This window comes from Pristis pectinata, chromosome 13, assembly GCF_009764475.1.
Source record: "Pristis pectinata isolate sPriPec2 chromosome 13, sPriPec2.1.pri, whole genome shotgun sequence".
Classification (NCBI taxonomy): Eukaryota; Metazoa; Chordata; class Chondrichthyes; order Rhinopristiformes; family Pristidae; genus Pristis; species Pristis pectinata.
This window is the reverse complement of record NC_067417.1, coordinates 15119652-15134320: the sequence shown is the minus strand read 5'-3', so window position 1 is coordinate 15134320 and position 14669 is coordinate 15119652.

The window sequence follows — 14669 nt, the reverse complement described above, 5'->3', positions numbered from 1 at the left end:
CAGTTAAGAAGCTAAATTCCCCTTTTGGTCAGAGGCTGCCCAGCTGTAAATAGCATTAATTGTTTTACTGTTTTGGCGAATCAAAAAATGACTGGACATGCATTGCATCTTGCAACAATTGTGGAATTTTATTTCTCGTTTCCTGTTGTTGCTAGACGGTGGAAAATCCCAGAGTTCACTAATGCATGAGTCTGTGACAGCGTTGGTAGATGTGATTGTTGCATTGAACTTGTGGAGACACAGTTCCATCTTCACAATGAGTATGACACTAGAAACATCCTAAATGGGATAGACTTAGAATAGATATGGCAGCTCAAAGCTGGTCATCCATAATCTGCAGCTGTAGAATTGTATACTATCACAATCTGTAACTCATGGCTCAGCTTATTCCTCACTCTGCCATTACTAGCAAGCCAGACGATCCATCCTGGTTCAATGAAGAGGGCAAAAGGAGTAGCAATAGACATAACCAAAAATGATGCATTAGCCTAGTGAAGCTGCAATGCAGAACTAATTGCATGCTAAACCTTTAAAACAGCATGCAACAGACGGAGATAATTGATCTCGCGACCAAATTGAAGCCCTGCAGTCCTACCACCTCTAGATATGAGTGGTTATGGACAATTATATAGCTAACAGGAGGAAGCGGCTCCAAGAACATTCCCTTTCTGAGTAATGACAAAGCAGAGCAGGTGAGCACTAAAGAAGCATTTGCAACCCTGTTCTGTCAGAAGTGCCAAATAGATGACCCATCTTGGATTCTTCCTGAGGCTCTCACCATCCCAGAGGCCAGCCCCAGCCAATTCTGTTCACTCCACATTATACCAAAAGATAGCTGAGTGCATGGGTAAATCACAGGCTGCAGGACTAGACACATCCCAGCTGTAGTACTGAAGATGTATGCTCCAGAACTAGCTGTGCCTCTAGTCAAGTTATTCCAGTGCACTTACAATACTGACATTTACTGTACCTGTCAATCTAGAAAATTGCCCAGCTAAGTCCCTTTCACACAAAAAAAGGACAAATTCAATCTGGCTAATTACTGCTCAATTAGTCCACTCTCAATAAAGTGATGAAAATTGTTGTCGACAGTGTTATCAAGCGGCAGTTACTCACTGATAACCTACCTATGGATGCTCAGTGTCGATTTTGCCAGGACCACTCGGCTCCAGACTTCATCTCAACCTTGGTCCAAACATCAAAGAGCGAAATTCTATAGATGAGGTGAGGACAGCTGTCTTTGATATCAAGATGACTTTTGAGTGACTGTAGCATAAAGGTGCACTGATAAAACTGAAATCAATAGGCATCAAAGGGAGAACACTCCAGCTGTTGGAGTTACACCTTGCCTAAAGGAAGATAGACGTACTTGGCAATCATGCCATCCCAAGGACATCACTGCAGCAGTTCCTCAGAGCAGTGTCCAGGGCTCAGCCATCTTCAACTGCCTCACCCGTGACCTTTTCTCCATCAGAAGATCAGAAATAGGGATGTTTGCCAAAGATTGCAAAATATTCCATTCCCATTCACATATCTTCATCAATCCATGCATACAGCAAGACCTGGACAGCATTCCAGCAGCATAGAGTCATAGAGTACCCCAGCAGGCCCTTCGCCCCATCTAGTCCATGCCAACCTGATTTTCTACCTAGTCCCATCCACCTGCACCTGGACCATATCCCTCCAAACCCCTCCCATCCATATACCTATCCAAATGTCTCTTAATAGAGTCATAGAGTAGCAGTTGATAAATGACAAGAAATATTTGTGCCACAAAGATGCCATGACCTTCTCCAACAAAAGAGAATCTAACCACCCATCCTTGACATTCAATGGCATTATCGTCACCAAGTCTACCACCATCAATATCCTAGGGGGATGAGAAACACTATGATGCTGGAGGAACTCAGCAGGCCAGGCAGCATCCATGGAGAAAAGCAGGCAGTCAATATTTCGGGTCAGGACCCTTCTTCAGGACTGAAGATAGGAAAAGGGGAAGCCCAATATTTAGGAGGGAAATGCAGAGCAGTGATAGGTGGACAAAAGAGGGGAGGCGGGGTGGGCATAAGGTCGTAATAGGTAGATGCAGGTAAGAGATAGTGATAGGCAGGTGCGGGGGAGGAGGGGAGAGCAGATCCACCAGGGGATGGGTCAGAGGTAAAGAGAGAGGAAAACAAAGGGGAGTTAGAAAAAAAAGATATGAGCAAGGAAAGGGAAGAAAAGAGACATGGTTGGGGGAAGGAGTGGAGTGTGGGGAGACAGAGATTCACCTGCACCTCCCTTAATATCATCTATTGCATTCGGTGCTCCAAGTGTGGCCTCCTCTACATTGGTGAGACTAGATGACCATTTCGCAGAACACCTGCGCTCTGTCCATAACCGCAACCCGCATCTTTCTGTTGCCAGTCACTTCAACTCCCCCTCCCACACTATCATAGATATGCCAGTCCTTGGCCTCCTCCACGGCCAGGAGAACTCCAGGCACAAACTGGAGGAACAGCACCTCATTTTCCGTCTTGGAACCTTGTAGCCTTAACGGCATGAACATTGAATTCTCCTACTTTAAGTAATCCCCCCCCCCCCACACCCCTCCCAACCATGCCTCTTCTTCCCTTTCCTAGCCTCTCTCGCTTTTTTCTACCACCCCCTTTTATTTTCTCTCTCCTTACCTCTGACCCATCCCCCGGTGGATCTGCTCTCCCCTCCTCCCCCACAGCTGCCTATCACTATCTCTTACCTGCATCTACCTACCACCAACTTGTGCCCACCCCGCCTCCCCTCTTTTGTCCACCTATCACTGCTCTTCCCTTCCACATATCGGGCTTCCCCTTTTCCTATCTTCGGTCCCGAAGAAGGGGTCCTGACCCGAAACCTTGACCGCCTGCACCTGCCTGCTGAGTTCCTCCAGCATCATCGTGTTTTTAATCCAGATTCCAGCATCTGCAGTCCTTTGTTTCTTTAATATCCTAGGAGGCACCATCGACCAGAAATTCTACCCAACCTGCCACGTCAATATACTGGCTACACAAGCAGGTCAGATGCTGGGTACTCTGAAGCAAGTTGCTCACCTCCTGACAGTGCAAGTCTTCTCCACAATCTATAAGGCACAAGTCAGGAGTTGTGATGGAATATAACTCCCTACCCAACAAAGCAATGCAAGTACCTTTACCAGAAGGACCTCAACAGTTCAAGAAGTCAGCTCACCTCTGCATCCTTGTGGGCAACAAGGGATGGGCGATAAGTGAAGGCCTTGCCTGGTGATGCCCAGATCCTGAACGTGCATTTAAATCAAGTAGCTCAACTGAGAAAGAGGTCAATAAGTTTTGACTTCCCACAGGTTTGAAACTGCAATTTCCTGTCATGTGACTTCCGTGCCTGCTCAAGTTGCCTTACCAAAGACTGCAGTGGGATGGCTACAAGAGAAGGCCGTTGTATCTTCATACACTTCTTCTATTTTGCTTGCTTGAGCATTCACTTCAATCTGTAACTTGCCCCATTACTGATGCTTGTGCCTTTGGTTGACTAAGCTTAAGGTTTGTCTTTCCTAAATCTGTTTACTTCTCCACACACCCCTCTTTCAGGCTCTCTTTAAAGATCACTGCACATGCCTCAGTGTCTCTTTCTTTCTTTTGACGTCCATATTGGTCTCATTATGTCTCTGGAAAGTCTCTCTGGAATGCTTTTCTATATTAAAGGTGCCATGTAAGTGCAAGGTATTAAGAAATCTTCATTTACTCTTTATGTCAGGTAAATTCAGTTTTGCATTACCCTGTGGAATTAAATACTTCCATTTTCAAAGTATATTAAGGGCACTTAGGCTTGTGTAAAGATGAATATTTGGGAGCAACACCTCGGATGTGTTGAACGATATAGTTAATTTTAATTTTAGCTCCAAATTTCAGCTACATATCTCAGTCACTTGCCTGCTTCAATTTGTCAGAAAATCTAGTGGCCTCCCCACTGGAAAGTACATATAGTGTGTGTTGCAGCCTTTGTAAGTATTGGATCACATTTACCTATGGCTGTTACAATTGAGGCAGAAGGAATGGGGCAACTCCTGGTTTTGGAAGTTCCCAGTTCTGACCTCGTTTGTGTCTAATGTTAGTGGGGCACTTGGCATTCCGCCACATTCCTATGGCTCAGTTGTACTGATTTCCTGTATTACACATTAACGAATGATTCATGGATATTTCCCAGGCATCGGCAATGTGCAAGTTGAAGTGATCAGCGCTAATTATGATTCGGTTTTGAAGTTGATGGCGATTTCAAATAACTCATAGGTATGGCCTCAGTTTTTGACTTCAGCAGCAACACAGCTAAATAGGGTGGTGAAGATGACTGGGCATGCTTGGCTTCATAGTTGGGATGTTATGTTGAAACTTTACATAACACTGGTTAGACCATGTTTGGAGTATTGTGTGCAGTTTTGGTCACTGCACTGGATTGGAGGACTTTAGTTATGGGGAGTGATTGAATAGGCTGGGCTTGTGTTCCCTGGGATGAAGGAAGCTGAGGGGTGACCTGAAAGAACTATATAAGGTTATGAGGGGCATGGATAGGTACTCAAGGTACCTATGGATAGGTTAGGTTAGGCATGGACAGGTTTTCATGGTAGGGTCATCAAAGCCAAGAGAACGTTGATTTAAGGTGAGAGGAAGGAGTTTTAAAAGGGAGCCAAGGGTTAAGTTTTTTACACAGAGAGTGGTTGATATCTGGAATGTGCTGCTAGGGGAAATGGTTGAATCAGATACAATTACATTTAAATAGGCAAGGCATACGAGGATGTGGGCCTAATGTGGGAAATAGGACTAACGTAGATGTATAAAAAGATTAGCTGGATATGGTGGACCCAAGGGACTGTTTTTGTGCTGTACATCTCTATGACTGTTAGAAATTGGTGACTCTCTCTCTTTCTCTCATTACTGAGTCCACGTGAAACTGAATGAACTGGTAGTCTCCCTGACCTTTGAACGATAATAACAATCTTACTGGCGATCTTATCAGGCATGAAAGCCACGTAGTAAAGAACTGTTGATCAAAGTTCTAGCCATTGCATGCCTATTAAGTATTCTTGTTACTGAAAATGCTTATCCTTAATTAGATCCAGCAAGTTATTAAGCTTGAACGGTAAATGGACTAATAAAAAATGAACAAGTTAAGGCAAGATATGAAATGGTACAACAAGTTGCCACTTGGATTAAAATGGAAGAGAACCTAATTTTGCTCATGAGATGAGGCCCTTCTCAACAAGGTCTGCATTTAATCCTAATCATGATCTACCCTTTGAACTGAATGCTTTTGGAGGCATTTAAGAGTCAACTCTGCTGTATAGATCTTCTCATAGATAGGCCAGACCAAATAAGGTCAATGATTTGTTTCCATTTAAGATATTAGTAGACATTTTTTTTTGTCAATCTGATAGCTTCACAATTTCTGGTTCCAATTGTGACTCCTTATTCCAAATTTATTTACTGACACATTTATTTGTCCCAGTGGGAATGGTACAATACAAACTCTCATTTCTGGATGATTGATCCATGCCCTGAAATTCCTAACATAATTCAGTCATTATCCTTCCTGAAACAGTGGATATTATCATATTTCCTTTATTAAATTCTTTAACTTGGTAAAATACTGGATTTATCTTGAAGACTTGCCTATAAATTCATTCCCAATCAATAGCACTAAACATACCCTGCATGACCTCCAAAATTTGGTCCCATTAAAGTCTTTGATTGAAGTGGATTTGATTCCCAGCCAAAAGAGTGCTGTAAACCAGTAAATCCCAACTTGCAGTACGTGATCCAATAGTGGGTGGAGAGGGTGGGATGGGAAGTACATAAAGGATCTCCGAGGCTTTAATAATATTGAGGGAAAATAGCTGGAAAGTTCATAAAGAAAGTAAAAATGAACAAAAAGTTGGTACACCAGCTGCCCTGGAAATTCTGGGCCAGCCTCCATTCCTTAATAGGGGTGGCCCATGTTGTCTTTGAGTATTTCTCCATACCCTACTGCTATCTCAGCCACACTTCCTCCAAATCTGCCCCCTGTAAGGATTCTATTCCATTCTCCCTTTTCCCGTCTCTGACACGTTTGCTCCAACTACATGAATTTACAAACAGGTGCCTCTCTGATGTGGCTCTTCTTCCTGAACCAGGTCTACCACAGTTGACAGAACCCTTGGCCACATTTCGTCCATTTCCCACACCTCTGACCTCACCTGCCCTCTTTCTGGGTAGAGCAAGGATAGGGTTGCCATGGTCCTCACTTTCCACGCCACCAGCCTTCACATGCAATAGGTCATCCTTCACTATTTCTGCCAGTTTTCAAACATCAGACACATCTTCCCCTTCCCTTTCAGTATTTCAAATGGACCATTCCCTTTGCAAGTCCCTAGCCGCCTCTTCCATCCACAACAACCATTCCTCATCCTAGGCACTTTCCCTTGCAATTGTAGGTGATATGAAACCTATGATTTTACCTCCTGCCCCGGAAACCAGCATAGATTCAATAGGCTGAATCGAATCAGAATCAGGTTTATTATCACTGACTTGTATATTGTGAAATTTGTTGTTTTGCAGCAGCAGTACAGTGCAAAGAAGCTGTCCCTGAATCATTGAGTGTGGGTCTTCAGGCTCCTGTACCTCCTCCCCAATGGTAGTAACGAGAAGAGGGCATGTCCCGGATGGTGAGGGTCCTTAGTGATGGATGCTGCCTTGAGGCACCGCCTCTTGAAGATGTCCTCGATGGTGTGGAGGGTTGTGCCGGTGATGGAGCTGGCTGAGTCTTCAACCCTCTGCAACCTCTTGCGATGCTGTGCATTGGAGCCTCCATACCAGGCAGTGATGCAGCCAGCCAGAATGCTCTCCACCGTACATCTATAGAAATTTGTAAAGAGTCTTTGGTGACATCCCAAAACCTCCTTCTATAGCATAAGGAAATATGTCCCATCCACCTGTGGTCTCCTGCACCATTATATCAAGGCCCAAGGTAAGATTGACAAAAGCACCTCATCTTCAGTCTGGCCACGGTGTGGCAGTATGGACTCTATGTCAAATACTGCAACTTCAGGTAACTCGCTCTCCCTGTCTGTTAGTTCTGCTGCAAGTCATTCGTCTGTAATATTGCATCAGTTTTTCTCTCTCCATAAGCAAGGCGTGACCTGCTAGGCGTGTTCTACAATTCTGCATTTCATACCTTTTCACCTTCCTTTGTTTGTGTTCTCTCCAACTGCCCCCATGAACCCATCAGTCAGTTGACTCTACAATTTATTCCCATGGCAACCCTGGGCTCACCATAACGATATTCCCTTTGTCCTTTCCACCCCTCCAGCTCCCCGCAACTTAAAACTAACTAGTTGCCTCACTTTCCCAATTCTGCCAGAGTCTTTGACCTGAAATGTTAATGCTGTTTATCTTTCTGCAGATGCTGCCTGGCCTACTAACTCTCTCCAGCATTTTCTGTTTTATTTCATTTAACCACTTAACTAAGATGCCACAGAATTGAATAAATTAAATAGTGCATACTATTTAGCCATTGGAAAACAGTCAGGATAGCAAGAACTTAGAAGGATTTTCTCTTGGCCTGCTTTTCCTTCACCGTTTACATTCAAGGTTTCTGGATGTGGGAGTTGTATCTCTTTTGTCTCATTTCAGTTTAGAAGTCATAGAGTCATATAGGCATGGAAATGGAGCCTTCAGCCCATCAAGTCTGTGCTAACCATCGTGCACCTATTTACAGTAATACCATTTATTCTGACACATTTCTTTAACTCCTCTCTAACCCCCTCACCACCACCACCACCACCACCGCCACCAGATTTAACCATTCTACATACTAGAGGCAATGACCAATTAACCTATCAGCACACACATCTTTGGATGCAGGAGGAAATCTCGCCAAATAGATTTGCTTCAAAATACAAATTGTTGGAGGAACTCAGTGGGTCAGTCAGCATTTGTGGACAGTCTCAACTTAAAATGTTGACTGTCCCTTTCCCTCATCAGATGCTTCCTGACCCACTGAGTTCCGCCAGCAGTTTGTTTGTTTGTTGCTCCAGATTCCAGCATCAGTAGTCTCCAGAGAGATTTGCTTCCTTCGGTTCTGTTACATTCCACACAATAGTTCCTTCTGTCCCGAAAGACATGCAGTGGATCACCAACACTGGCTGGTGTCATGTAGTGAAATTTACAAGATCCAGGCAATGGTCTTGGCTTGATTTATATTAAATTTTGTTTGTAACTTACACTAAAAGGTTAGTGCTCCAGATAAGAAGGGCTAAAATTAGCATTAAAGAAAAATAACCAGTTTATAAAAAGCTACACCTAGCATTCTATTCGAAGCTGAGGATCAGTGAGCCACCCAGTGAGAGAATGTTGACCTGGGTTCTTTCCTCTCACCTGATTACATGGTGGAGGGCTTATTCATCCTGCAAACATCTGGGAATCATTCCTCGGGGCAATGGTAGCAAGTTTATTTGTCAGCCTGGGCTGGCACTTGGACAGATAGGAGATAAAGATGCTGGCTTTCTATCCAGCAAAATAAATGCACAGGAACACCCAGGGTGGGGTTGTCCTCTTTGGCGTGTCGTCCCAGTCATGCAGATGTTTGACACCACCCATCCTCACTGAATCCACCCAACTAATTTGCTGGGATCGAGAGCCACTTGAGATGAAAGATGGGTTCCTGTATTGAATCTTGGATTCTTGTGCTATTGCCAGAAGCAGCAGCCAGTGAAATTAAAAGGACATTAATGCTTCAAAGGTCAAAATAAGTCCCTCACAAAGGGTTTGGTTGAGATCTAAAGCCTCAAGAATTAAACTAAGCAGGGATCAGAAGGAAAGGAGCCACTATGAGCTTCCTTTAAAAAAAACATTTTTAGGAAGTGAAACAAAAAGTGCTTGCCTAGGCAGCAATCACTTATCAAACAGTGCGAATGAAAGTGATAGTCACAGATGGTCCAGTCAGATGGCTTCTCCCATGCATGATAAGGGAGGAGACACAGAGCTAAGACTTAAATTCTTCTCTACCTCCTCGAGGCACTACGGTTGATCCTGGTGTCTCGTCAGACTTCACTCAGCCAATTCCTTGTCATCTCTCAGCACTGGTGCCAAAATTGTGGTGGGGCAGTAAGTTGGCAGGCTGATGAGTCGAGGGCTTTGGTGCTGGTGGCCATATGTTGGTATCTATCTGAGGAGAGGGATCTAAGCTTTCTTTCTGATGCCTGTTGTGGGCAAGTGGTGCAATGCCTGTGGCTGGAAGATCAGAACCCAGAATGGTGCTGGCTCTTGGAAAGATTGCAACAGCAGGCACTTAGACCACACCTGTCTCATTCACTGAGAGGTGCGGCGGCAGATCCTGAGCTCCTTGGAGTGATTCATTGTGCCCTCCAGTTTGTCACCTTGGGGCATAAGGACAAGAATCTGACTTCCTATCACAGTAAATCCTCAATTGCAGACTCGCTGCAATCTGTGGGTGGCGCTATTTTGCCAGTTCTCTAACTCCATCTGTAAGCCATAGGCAGAAGCCAACACAGCAGCTTTAGAGGGCAAACGCACAAGAAGCTTCATGTCACTGCCAATGGATCCTGGCACCCTCACACCTACTCTGACGCTCCCCCAACAACACTTCTTAAGCCTGCAGTGGTCAAATCTCTCTTGACTGCATCACTGATATGTAAACATCTGCTACCCAGCACCACCTGTCACTGGGATATTCCCCACCTGATCTGGACTCTAGCACTAGGATAAGCTTGTGGAATTGGTGCTCTTGCCTGCCTTAGTTGGATCTGTCTGTGCTGAGGCAAACTAAGATTTTAGGAAGACCTTGCTTTGTGTGTGATCTGCAGATGGAATAGGGTGGCTGTTCGACCACAAACTGCAAAGGTTTATGTTTGTAGTTCTCCCTCAGCTCCTTATCCGGAAACACAATGGGTACAAGGTCCATGACAAGCCATAGCCTGCTTTGTCTGGAAGCTGCTTTCTCTCCCTCGCACTCTCTCTCTCTTCTCCAGAGCAAGTGCCTCTTGCTTCTGGACCTAAACAGACTTAAACAGGTTCCCTTGACCCAAACTGTCCTTTCTAGGTGAGGGAAAGGTTCACATGCATGTGGCTTGGAGGGCAACTTCCAGGTGGTGGTGACCCCATGCTTTTGCTGTCCTTGTCCTTCTTGCTGGTAGAGGTCATGGGTTTGGAAGGTGCTGTCTAAGGAGCCTTGGTGAGTTGCTGCAGTGCATCCTGTAGATAGTACAAACTGCTGGTACTGCGTGTCAGTGATGGAGTAAGTGAATAGTTGTGGATAGGGTACCTATCAACTGGCTTCTCTGTTCCATGGTGTTGAGCTTCTTGAGTGTTGTTGAAGCTGCACTCATCCAGGCAAGTGGAGAGTGTTCCATCATGGTTCTGACTTGAGCCTTGCAGATGGTGGACAGGCTTTGGAGACTTAGGAGGTGAGTTACTCACTGCAGGATTCCTAGCCCCTGAGCAAATGGCTACTCCAGTTGTTGGATATCATCATGACCTGGCATGACTGTTACTATCCATCTATCAGACCAAGCCTGGATATTGTCCAAGTCTTGCTGCATTTGGTTGTGGACTGCTTCATTATCGGATGAATCAGGAATAGAGATGAACATTGTGCAATCATCAGTGAACATCCCTACTTCTGACCTCATGACTGAAGGAAGGTCATCGATGAAGCAGCTGAAGAGGCTTGGGCATAGGATACTACCCTGAGGATGTGGCTGAGATGATTGACCTCCACCCACCACAACCATTTTCCTTTGTGCTAGGATCAATTCCAACCAGCAGAGGGCTTTCCCCCCTGATTCCCAGGGCTCCTTGATGCCGTACTCCATCAAGTGCTGCCTTGATTTCAAGGGCAGTTACTCTCATTTCACCTCTAAGTTCAGCTCTTTTATCCATGTTTGTACCAAGGCTGAAATGAGGTCAGGAGCTGAGTGACTTGGCAGAACCCAGACTGAGCTTCTGTAAGCTGTTCGTAGCTAAGAAATGTCCACTATTGACTATCTCTTCCATCACTTTGCTGATGATTGAAAGTAAACTAATGGGGCAGTAATTAGGTTGGATTTGTCCACATTGTTAGGTAGATGGCAGCGTTATAGCTATGTTGGAACAGCTTTGCCAACGGCAGGGCAAGTTCTGGAGCAAAAATCTTCAGAATCCGTGATATCAAGAGCATTATAGACAGGAGCTTTAGTAAGGTGATCATGCCAAAGGTACAAGCAGCAGATAGTTAGGTGTCCAGGAGGAAAGGTAATGGGGATAGACAGGGAGGGCAGGATTCCCCTATGACTGTTCTCCTCAGTAACAGGGAAATTATTTTGGATACTGTTGGTGGGGTGGGGGGGGGGGGCGGGGTGGCCTTTCAGAGGAGAGTAGCTGCCAGGTCTGTGGCACAACGACTGGCTCTGATGCACATCAGGGGAGGGTGGAAACAAGGACAGCTGTAGTGATAGGAAACTCGATAGTCTGGGGGACAGACAGGAGATTCTGTGGCTGGCAACAAGGCTCCAGGATGTTATGTTGCCTCCCAGGTGCCAGGGTCAAGGATGTCTCCAAGTGGCTGCAAAACATTCTCAAAGGGAAGGGTGAGCAGACAGAGGCCATTGTATACGTTGTTCAATGACATGGGTAGAAAAAGGGATGAGGTTATGCAGAATGATAAGATTTCTTTATTAGTCACATGTACATCGAAACACACAGTGAAATGCATCTTTTGCGTGGAGTGTTCTGGGGGCAGCCCGCAAGTGTCACCACACTTCTGGCACCAACATAGCATGCCCACAATACAGGAATACAGGCAGTTAGGCTGAAGGTTAAAAAGCAGGTCCTCAAGAGTTGTAATCTCCAGATTACTCCCGGTGCCACGTGCTAGTGAGTGATAGGAAAATAAGATTAAGGGAGATGAATGCATGGCTGAGGAAATGGAGCAAGAGGGAGGGATTCAGATTCTTGGACCATTAGGATCTCTTCTGGGGCCAAGAGGGGCAGGTTGCACCTCAACAGGAGGGGGACTACTATCTTGATGAGGGGATTTGCTACTCGGGAAGATTTAAACTTGACTGGGGGGGGGGAGTGGTGGGATCCAAAGTAGTACTGGTGTGGCAGATGAGAAAATTGAGGCAAATATAGATATTAAAATAATCAAGTCCAGTATCCAGCACAGGCAGGGGCAGGGCAGAGAGCAAGGAAGGTCTAATAGGCTAAACTGCGTTTATTTTAATGCAAGAAGGCTGACAAGTAAGGCAGAGAAGCTCAGGCATGGATCGGCACATGGAACTGGCATATTATGGCTATCACAGAAACATGGTCAAGGGACGGGCAGGACTGACAGCTCCAGGGTACAGATGCTACAGGTGCGATAGAGGTGAAGGTAAGAGAGGAGAAGGAGTTGTGTTTTTGATTGGGGAGAACTTCACAATCATACTTAGGATATTCCTGGGGGAATGTCCAGTGAGTCCATATGGGTAAAACTTAGAAATAAGATCACTGATGGGATGTAGTATTAGGTCCCCCAATAGTCAGCAGGAATTAGAGAAGCAAATATGTAGGGAGATTGCAGATAGCTGTAGGAATAATAGGGTTGTAATAGTAGGTGATTTTAACTTTCCTAATGTTGACTGGAACAGACATAGTGCTGAGTGATTAGATGGGGCATAATTTGTTAAGAGTGTCCAGGAAAGTTTTCTCAAGCAATACGTAAATGTCCCTACTAGAGAGGTGGTAACACTCGATCTCCTCGTGGGAAGTGAGGCTGGGTAAGTGGATAGAATGTCAGTATATTCAGGAACCAATGACCACAATTCTATTAGTTTTAAGATATTTATGGAAAAAGATAGGATTGATGTACAAGTTAGTCCTAATGGAGACACAAGAGGGTGCAGATGCTAGGATCTGGAGCAACAGACAGTCTGCTGGAGGAACTCAGCGGGTCGGGCAGCATCTGTGGGAGGAGAAAAATTGTCGAGGTTTCGGGAATGTCGGCCCGAAATCTCAACAATTTTCCTCCCACAGATGCTGCCTGACCCGCCGAGTTCCTCCAGTAGATTGTTTGTTGCAGTTAAAGTCCTAAATTGGGGCGGCTAAATTTGATGGCATTAGCGAGGAATGTCCAATAGGCTAAACCACATTTATTTTAATGCAAGAAGTCTGACAGGTAAGGCAGATGAGCTCAGGGCAGGGATCGATTGGGAGCGGCTGTTAGCAGGTAAAGGGACACTTTTAAAAGTAAAATAGGGAGAGGTCATGCCAACTGTGAGATGTCCCTGTAACAGTGAAGGGCAAGGCTGGCACGATTAGAGAACCCTGGCTGACAAGGGAATTTGAGGGTCTGGTCAGGAAAAAGGAGGCACATATCAGGTCTGGGCAACTGGGATCAAGCAAACCCTTCAGGAGTATAAGTGATGTGGAAATACACTTAAGAAGGAGATCAGGAGGGCAAAAAGGGGACATGAAACATGCTTGGCTGTTAAGGTAAAGGAGATTTCTAACAGATTCTATTATAAGAGCAAAGAGTTAACTCGGGAGAGACTAGGTCCACTTAAGGATCAGTGTGGTTATCAATGTGTTGAACCACAGAGGATGGGTGAGGTCTTAAATGAAGAATTCTCATCTATATTTACTGTAGAGAAGGGGAATGGTGTCCTGAAACATATTGATATTATGAAAGAGGAGGTGTAGGCGCAAAATGATGCATAAATCTCTGGGGCCTGACCAAGTGCATCCTCAGACATCGTGAGAAGCCGGGGAAGAAATTGCTGGGGCACTGGCAGAGATTTTTGTTTCTTCAACACAGGTGAAATACTGGAAGACTGGAAGGTGGCTAATGTTGTGCCTTTATTTACGAAGGGCTACAAGAACAAGCTAGGGATCTACAGGCCTGTGAGCCTCACATTAGTGGTGGGAAAGTCATTGGAGGGGATTCTGAGAGGCAGAATTTATTTGCATTTGGAAAGGCAAGGACCAATTAGGGATAGTCAACATGGCTTTTTGCATGGGAAATCGTATGTCATGAATTTAGTTTAATTTTTTTGAAAAGGTGACCAGGAGGATTAATGAGGACAGGGCAGTAAACTTTGTCTACATGGACTTTAGTAAGGTTTTTGACAAGGTCCCACATGGTAAACTGGTCTGGGAGGTGAGATCACATGGGGTCCAGAGTGAACTAGCCATTTGGCTACAGCTTTGACTTGGTAAGAATCAGAGGGTGCTAGTGGAGAATTGCTTTTCAGATTGGAGGCAGTGACCAGTGGTGTGCCATAGTGATCGGTGCTGGGTCCATGTTGTTGTCATTATATATTAATGATTTGGATGAAAATGTACATAGAACATAGAACAGTACAGGCCCTTCGGCTCACGATGTTGTGCTGACATTTTATCCTGCTCTAAGATCTATCTAACCCTTCCCTCCCATATAGCTCCCCATTTCCCTATCATTCATGTGTCTATCTAAGAATCGTTTAAATATCCCTAATGTACCTGCCCCCACAAACTCTGCCAGCAGTGCGTTCCATGCACCTACCACTCTCTGTGTAAAAGAAAACATACCTCTGACATCCCCCTTATACCTTCCTCCAATCACCCTAAGATTATGCCCCCCTTTGTGTTAGGCATTTTCACCCTGGGTTGGTATGATTTGTAAATTTGCAG